Source organism: Tupaia chinensis, unplaced genomic scaffold, assembly GCF_000334495.1.
Source record: "Tupaia chinensis unplaced genomic scaffold, TupChi_1.0 Scaffold000197_1, whole genome shotgun sequence".
Classification (NCBI taxonomy): Eukaryota; Metazoa; Chordata; class Mammalia; order Scandentia; family Tupaiidae; genus Tupaia; species Tupaia belangeri.
The window spans coordinates 6,059,442-6,066,875 of NW_006159672.1; the positions used below are offsets into that span (position 1 = coordinate 6,059,442).

Genomic DNA, 7,434 nt, shown 5'->3' on the forward strand with positions numbered 1-7,434 from the left:
AATGGCATCAGGTAGGAGGCTTGGTCCTTCACTAGTTCAGCTGCGAGTTTCCTAACGGGGAAGGAAATAGGCCCAGAACCACAGGGCACAGGACTTGAACAAAGGAACCAATAGGCTCAAAAGAGACCCAGAGGGTCTGATCTGGGGCTTGGAGTCCTTCTTAGGAGCAGAACCTTCTACCCAGAAGCCCTTGAAAATGTGGGGAGCCAATGGGAAGATGAGCCCCTCCTGCAGCCAGCTCTGAGACAAAAGGATATCACAACCCAAAGCAGGGGACACCTGTTGCTGGCAGCTGTGCCCAACACCAACCTAGGATGGAAGTCAGAAGAAAGATGCTAACTACCTTAAAGGAAAAGGCACAGGACCCAGGGTTAGGTGAAATGCAGCATACACAATACTGCAGCTACATGTTGGTTACATTTGTAAAAGTATCTGCCTGAGAAAAAAACCAGAGAAATAACACGGAAATAAAAACAAAATTGAAAAAGATACACTATGTTGTCAACCACGTTGTGGTGCCAATCTAGCAAATGGCAACTCTGTCATAAGTATGGGCTTGTCTTCAAACCGTAAGGAAGGTTTGAAATCTCGGGGCCAGCATTCATCCTTGCTTCTCTTGGCTTATCAGGGGCCCAGACCCCAGGACCACTCCCCTGTGGGGTTCCTGCCCTCACTCACAGTATACACCTGCTTCCTCCTCCCTCCTCGCTACTCAAGGATGTGCACGGATCAACAGTGCTGGCATCACCTAAGAGTTGGCTGAAAATGCAGGCTCCCAGGCCCATCCCAGACCCACTGGATCAGAACCTTCCTTTTCACAATTTTCCTGGTGCATTCAGTTTGAGAAACTGCTCTGAGATGACTCTGTGTAAAGAAATGCTTTCCCATGGTTTCGCTCTTCCCAGACCATCTTGGAGTCTCTCTAGGTTTCATCCACAGGGAGACGAGCTGAACAAAAATTACCTCCAATGCATTCTTGCATTACTTCTTGACTGGAAAGTTGGGTGGTTAAATTTTTAAAAGAAAAGCCATTTTATTTTTAGCATTGTAAAATGCACAACCAGATGGATAGACACGCAGAGCTGACATTTGTTACATAAAAAAAGTGTGACAGTAGGTTCCAAGTCCATTCTAGACCAGCCCTATCAGCTGGAAAGGAGACACTGCTTCAAGTATCACAGTTACCCAAAGGTCCCCCTGGGACACTGGGTGCTACGCCTCGAACCCAGAGAACCCAGGAACAATTATGCAAGGGAAAGCTGGGCAGTGGGCCAAGACCATATGCCCTCCTACCCAACTTGAACCTGAATTCCACTTCCATACCAGGGGCTTCTGCAGCTGGTAAAGGACTATAGGGTGTGCAGGCACCAGGCTTCTAGCCCTTGAAGCCCCTGCATTGTAGGGGAAGGGCATGAATCAATACCTGCCATATTCTGTTCATCTAGAGAACTACCACCTCCACCCTCACCACCCCTTCTTCCCAGGGTCAAGAGGCAAGGAAAAAGGCACCTATTAAAACTCAAGTCCAGGGACCAGCAGAGGATGTAATGGTTATGTCACTGGACTCCCATGTAGTCGACTGCAGTTCGAATCCATGACCCGGTAGCTTGAGATTCATGCTGGGCACGTGTGCATGCATGCCCGAAATCTCGAGAGGAGAATGGAGGAGAAGGGATTATGGCGTGGCCATCCCCTGAGGGGTGATTTCTCGCTTTCTGTCTTTCTGTCTCTCTGGTGACAACATGCACCCTATAGCAAAAATCTCTCTTAAAAAAACAAAAAACAAAACAAAAAAAACCAACCTAAACTAAAAAAACTCAAGTCCAGAGCTAGGCTGTGGCCTGATGGTTAAGAAGGCTGGATCCCACATGACTGACTGGTAAGTTCAAGCTCCAGTGGCTTGAGAAACACATTGGGCACGTGTGTGTACAGGCCCAAAATCTCAAAAGTAGGGAGAGATAGAGCAGAAGGACTTATGGCATGACCATGCCCCATGTGTGTCTGTGGATGCTTTCTCAGTTTCCCTCTCTGTCTCCCTACAGTGAGCACACATACCTTCCAACAAATTAAAAAACAAAACCTCAAGTCCCATCTGACAGCAAAGACTCCTAGTAAACTAGGATTAAGCTGACCCTTAAAAACAATGACCATTAGCACAGCTAGGCACGGGAGTAGTAGCCTCACGAGCTGTCAGCTGCCCCTAGGATCAGCACTTTGGCTTTCTCTGCTCTGTGAGCTCTAGGTAATGCCATAAGGAAAAATGACACAAAAGGATCGGAAAATAACTACAATCATTCTTTGCGAGTGCCATGACAGACCATCAAAAAGCCCTAGAAAATTAACTTGAAAATCATGAGAACTAACAAGAGTCTTAGCAAAGTAAAGGCATATACAAGATGAAGCCTAGTCTTAGGCACGCATAAGATGCATCTTTCAAATGTGGAGCTTTCCTTCATATCAGCATTAACTAGTGTGAACACACGCAGGGAGGGGAAAATGTCCTATTCATAGTTCAACAACAATAAGCAACCAACCCACAATGAGAAAATAAATGTTAAACTTGGAGACATCCTAAGTGTGCTCAGCTTAAGAAAGTACAACACTCACAGGAGGGAAACTTTCTCACTGTATGTCAAATGTTATTCCCACTGGATTTAAATTTTCAACATAAAAAGCAAAACCACCAAAGTACTAGAAGAAGGTATGGATGCAGGTTTATAAATTAAATTATACATTGCCTGGGAAGGAAGTTTTGGAACATAACACCAAAGCATGATGTTACCATGAAGGCAGATGCTGATTAATCTGGCCACACAAAAATTAAACATGCTGGACCAGCTGGTGGCATAGTGGTTAAAGAGGCTGAATCCCACATGGCTAACTGCAGAGTTCGAGTCTCAAACTTGGCAACTTAGAAAACATGCTAGGCACATATGCCAAAATCCTGAGAAGAGAATGGAAACGGGATTATAGAATGACCATACCTCCCCGCACCGGGGAGAGGGGGCAATACTTTCTCACTTTCTCTCTCTCACTTTCTCTGATGATCGCATGCTCCCTATAGCAAATTTTAAAAAGAAAAAAAAAATTAAACACATCCTTACCAAAACAAAATACTAGAAACATTAAAAGATAAATAACAAATGTGGGTAGAGACTGTAAAAGATTAAACGTTTATGCATAGAGTTAATAGAAACAGAATAGCAATTATCCCAACAGAAAACACTGGCAAAGAGAACAAGTTGACAATGTGAAGAAAAAGGAGGAAAGAAAAGAGAATTTAAATTCTCCAAACATGAAAAGCAAAAGGATTATTAATCTTACCTGGTAATCAAAGAAACAAGTGTTAATGCTATCTTTTTTTTTTTTTTTCCTTAGAATAGCAAAAAAGAGAAACACTGCTAATCCCCAAGGGGAAAAACTTTCACATACTCCTGGACCCAGTAAAAACTGGTCTTCAGGACCAGCAGGTGGTGTGGTCGTTAAGGCACTGGATACTCCCACATGGCCAACCACGGTTTGAGTCCTGGACCTGGTGGTTTGCTTTCTCACTTTCTTTCTCTCTCTCTCTCTGTGTGTATGTGTCTGGTCAAATTAAAATAAATAAATGAATAAATAAAATTAAATGAATAATTCTTTAAAAACAAAACAAAACTGGTCTTCCCTTTCCTGGCCCACTGCATTTAAAATAGGTCTCCCATGTTTCTTTCTCCTTTCACTCATATGTTCCTGTCTATTGTTAGTTTCTCCACTTCGCCGATGTCCAATTACCCCACAACAGTAGAGGCCACACCCAACTGATCCCCACTATATAACCAGCACCCCAGACAGTGTCTGGCTTATGGAAGGATTTGATTTATATCTAAGTGGGTTGGCCACATGTATTAAGGGATTTGACATGGACACCCTTCACTTGGTCATGTCATTCCTAGAAATATAGCCTAAGGAAATAATGCCAAGCACAAAGACAAATATGCAAAGGTATTCATTGTTTAACTGCCGATGTTTTTAAATGGAAATACCTCCATACCTTGCGATAGTAAGTAAATAGAGAATATATTATCTACATGCAGAAGTGCTGCAACGCAGTGATTCTCAGCACTGACTGCTCATCAAAATTGCAAGGGGAGGGGCTTAAAGACAAAGTAATGCCTGAGCCACATACCCTCCATGGCCACCTCTCCCCCTCCTTCCATTGCCCCCCCATACACACATAAATTTGTAGGGGCCCCAGCTCGGGTGTCCATATTTTTAAAGAGTACCCATTGAATCTAAGGCACAGCCCAGGGTGAGAACTGCTGTTGTAAATTTAGCCTCAGGTCTACGGGATGCTGGCAACATGTTCCTAAATTTAAAAAGCAGGTTAAAGCAAAACAGTATATGGATCATGATCCCACTTCTGTAGGAAAAAAAAGGAAAGAAAAAAGAAAGTGTTTCTATATGGCTGTATGTGTGACTACATTCCTCGAAAAAGGCTGGGAAGATGTGTACCGGAACACTCACTTGCAAAGATCTCTCAGTGCTGAAGTTACAGATATCTTGGCATAAAGCATACATTTTAATGCTTTTATAATTAGAATAAAAACAAAGAATTTTTTATTTTTAAAAGAGATGACTCAAGGGCCAGCCCATAGTATAGTGGTTAAGATGGCTGGATCACACTTGGCTGACTGCATGGTTCAAGTCTATGACCCAGTGGCTTGAAAAACATGCCAGGTGCATGTCTGCATGCCCAAAGTTCCAAGAAAAGGGTGAAATGGAGGAGAAGGGGTCGTGGAGTAACTATCCCTTATGGGAGATACTTTTTCTCTGCTCTGTCTCTTTCCAGTGAGTGCATGCACCCTCTGGCAAATTGGAGAGAGAGAGAGAGAGAACCTGAAAACCTGGTAGCCCCTGGTCTTGTCTTAGTCTTTGCTCCACCTAAAAGTACCAAAGTCAGGCGTTCTGCAACCTGCCATGCTCTCCCTTCCTTAGTTTTCTCTGCTGAAATCACATCTCAGTGATTAATTACTCCCCACTAGCAAGCTAAGGCTTACTCTTATTAGTAAGCCACATTAGGTTTGAGATGACAAGCTGCGACCTACTGAGATGGGTTAATGCTGCCACGCCCCCACCCCTCCCCCAGCTTATAGAGCTGCTCAGCAAAAAAACATTCTGGAAACCCCTCTCAGCATCATGGGGACGCCAAGACAGGAAGAGATAAAGGGGCTTGTCCAATACTATGCAGCTGTCAGAGAGGGAGAAAATGGGAGAATGTGAGGGATGAGGGGAAGAACAGGAGCTCTTTGGCTCTGATATGAGGAAGAGGGCAGAGAATTCTGTATGTGCACCTGCCAAATAAGGGAAATGGCTCTAGATGCCATAAACATTAAGAGGAATAGAGGACATTTAAGATCATATAAGTCACAACTATGCTTTTCAGTTGAAATTTACCTGGCACTTTGTTAAATTGCCCTCTTATTTCCTTTTTCCTTTTCTCTGCATACCAAATTTGATATATTAATTAGGTGTTTTAATCTAAAAAATTCATCAGAAGGTCTTGCATTACCATGGCAACTGTGCAGTTCCAGTAAATGCAAGTCACCAGCACAACACCATCGCCTCCTTAAACCGGTGCTGCAGTGGGGCCAAGAGAGTGATGTGGGGAATGAATTCACTAACCTAAAAGAGAGGTGGGGTTCAGTCATCTCCCTGAAAGACTCTCCTTCCTCCTTTCCGAACTGCATTCAGTCCATCTAAATAGCCCCCTGGGCTTCACATTCAATAATACCATTCAATGCTCTCTCTGCAAACACCATGCTGTGACTCTGCTGTATTGTGCTTCGCTGATGATACAAAAAAAGGTAGAATGAAGCGGTCACCCACGGTCACCCACTCAGAGGACATCCTCAGCCTTTGAGTCTTGGGCCAGGTTTGGCCTCTCAATCTCACCAAACAAGCCCCAGTTATATCCTGATGTGTTCTGTTTGGGGATGAGGCTCCTGTGCCCAGTGCTAAGCTAGTGATGGTCACGCATCATCAAGCGCAAGCACCTATAAGCCAAAGTCAATTAACCACCCCACGCCAGCCCAGGACAGCTGGCACCTCTGCTATTCTACTACAAGCCAATATGGGGGTAAGGGAGATGTGCGAACAATTCTCACGCCAGCCTGTGAGCACCAGGGACACACTCTGCGCTTTTTCCCTTTTTAATGATCCTTGAATTCTAAGACATAACACACAGTGAACAAGTAGAAAAAGTCTACCTTAACAAGCAGCCCTGGTGTTATATCAATTTCTCATCTCCACATTTGCTGCCTCTGAGAGCACAATGCTAAGGCACGGAAGAGTGGCCAAGCTCTTGGCTGCTACCAGCAAGTGCTGAAATCAGATGGGTTTCTCAGACATTTTCTCATCCTACAGCCAGAAACTAGATGCAAATCTCCCTCCTGATTATCTCCTGGGCTCACTCTGGGCTTTCTTTACTTTGAATATTTATGTTAAAAACAGAAACACGTAACATGAAAATTCCCTACAGTGGGTTCTGCTGTCCCGAAGTTCAGAACGCAAAGACAGGCACCGCGGAACATACTGGGCCTGGTCTAGGTGGTCCTGAATGCCTCTCCCCTGCTGACCACCCTTCGTTGGCGGAACCCTGGCATTGCCTGGGCAGCAATACATCAGGTTCTCTATAGCTGTACCTGTGAAGAGTACCGGAGGATGGCCTCACATTCACCAGCGTTGGCCTGAGGTTGTATTATGATAACTTCCTATCATGTTTACATTGTTTATTGGAGATAAATAGCTTGGGCTCTTGAGCTGAGCTGTACTATACAAGATCTGTCATACCTCTGCAAGCTGCCTACAAATGAGAAATGCATATTTCAACTATTTTAAGAAAATGTCAAAAAATCAAATGTGTCATCACGGTACCATTTAAAATGATCTGTATGACATCTGTAGAAAAGAGCTATACGTTTCTGTGTGAATTTATTGCACAATCCCAAAGGCCCAGACTGCATAGACCCCTTCCCTCCCTGGACTAAGTCAAAGGTCCCGGCTGCCCAGCAAGGCCCCAGGTGGTGTGCCTGCACCGGCCTCTCCTGTCACCAGGTCTGGTAGCCCACCTCTGCACATCACTCAAGAGACATGCGTCCTCTGGGTTGGCAGCTTTCTCTACAGAGGGACTTGACTTCTCGCAAACTTGATCCCTAGAGAGCAGGTCTCTGCACAAAGGCAAGGCTCTATGCCATGGCATTTCCAAGTGCAAAGGCTAGGCACGCTGGTGGCGATATGGCCGCATGGTCACCTGGGAGACTGAGTGCTTGCAGGGGCCAGGGCTCCCCGCACCACCTGTGGGGCAGGCAACACACTTAACAAACTCCAGAACACCACAGGTGAGCGCCTCCTGGAAATGCAAAGAAACAACTCAGCCGCACACAGACCCTAAAAGGA

At 44.8% G+C, this 7,434-nt stretch overlaps 1 protein-coding gene across 1 annotated transcript in view; it reads right to left on the bottom strand.

Annotated features, from left to right (window-relative positions):
* The window catches only part of STK32C (serine/threonine kinase 32C), a 110,357-nt gene that overhangs the window by 102,529 nt on the left and 394 nt on the right, over positions 1 to 7,434 (bottom strand). The gene's annotated exons all lie outside the window — the stretch shown is intronic.